Below are 1,623 nucleotides of genomic sequence, written 5' to 3' on the forward strand. Positions count from 1 at the left end.
GTGTCCATAATTATGCTTACATTTCTTTGCTTGGAATCTTAATCAAAAATAAAAATATTGACACCTTTCAATATCTGATTCATTTCTGCATCATTTTTATTAAGATCAGCGAATTTTACAGATAGGATTCATTCTACTTCAAAGGCGATAAATAGTTCCCGATTCCTACCAACGCGTCAAAGCTAAAGATAAGGCACTGGGTCAGAATGGGAATATCCGGATTGTTTGACTCGATGGCCTTCGCTAGCCAAGTCAGGAATCCGACTGTGCACGTCCTTGAGTATAGTAGTCCTTGCCCGTTGGAAATAGATGCCTCAAGTTTACAGGTTGAGTTTTTACAATTTATTAGTATGACATTATTAAAGGCATGTAAAACTTGAAGAGAATGGCATTGGTTTAGAATTTAAAAGTATGACCCTGGTGTCAATTTTGGGCTAATATCTCCATTCTTTGATTGCGAGAGGTAACTGATTTTGTCAGCATGCCTCACATATTAACTATATAGGTTACTTCTGGCAATCAATCTCATTGTGTCGACGTCGCCACGCCTCTCAATTTGACTAATGCGAAACGGAATCATTAATTGCTTCACATTTAGGAGCCCATAGAGCTCAGTCATGTTTCGTAGCGATTGTACAACACAGATAAATGAATTAAATAAATAAATAAATAAATAAATAAATAAATAGATAAATAAATAAATAAATAATTAATAGACGGATAAAAATAAATTCTAAAAATAACTAACTAACTAAATTAATTAATAAATTAACAAATAAATAAATAAATGCAAATTTAGAGAGCAAAGAGCGGCAACAAGCTTTGGCGATTTGCAGCATCAGTCACCACATTGGACCAGGGGCTCTCATGGCCAAGAGGTTACGGTGTTTACCTCTCACTCTCATTCAATAGGGTTCAAAACCTGGCAGCGACTCTAATAATCTTCTGTTAAATGTTCTCTCACCTCCTTTCCTGCTCTCTAACCATGTTCTGTCGTCTGCTTTCGTCACCACTTTCTGAGCGCCCCCCCCCCCCCCTTTTGCCCCCTCACTTGGGCTCCTGGCTCTTTTTGCAGCCTCTCTACTGCTACTTCGTGGCTCCTACTTATTACTGTATTTCAGCCATATTTCAGAAGGGTAACCTTCTACTTCTAGGATAAGGGCAAACAAATCTCGTAGGCATTGAGTGCAAGATGGGCACGTTAAAAATCCCTTGGAGGTCCTAAATTCATTAAGAGTAGGCTTTGGTCGCCACTCGGGCAAACTTCAAAATTAATTCCTACCAAACTGAAAATGCCTAATGAACGCGGCGCACTCATTTAACCTTATGCAATTGCGAATCCGTGAAACACTTACAAAAAAATAACAAAAAAGGAGTCTGTGTCAGTGAGCATTCTGCAAACATGTCCACGGTACAACAAGTGAGTGACAGATGACACAGGGTGGGTATCGATTTTTCTATGGAACCACTGCCCCCCCTCCCCTTTTCGACATCCTACCCCAATCCAACATTCTTTCTCGTCCTTCTATCCCCTATCCCCCACCACATACACAGACAACCGCCCCTACCCCCTTTCCTCTAACACTACCCGACATTCATAAATGCAGAAACGCCCTCTACCAC

Source organism: Aplysia californica, unplaced genomic scaffold, assembly GCF_000002075.1.
Source record: "Aplysia californica isolate F4 #8 unplaced genomic scaffold, AplCal3.0 scaffold00203, whole genome shotgun sequence".
Lineage (NCBI taxonomy): Eukaryota > Metazoa > Mollusca > Gastropoda > Aplysiida > Aplysiidae > Aplysia > Aplysia californica.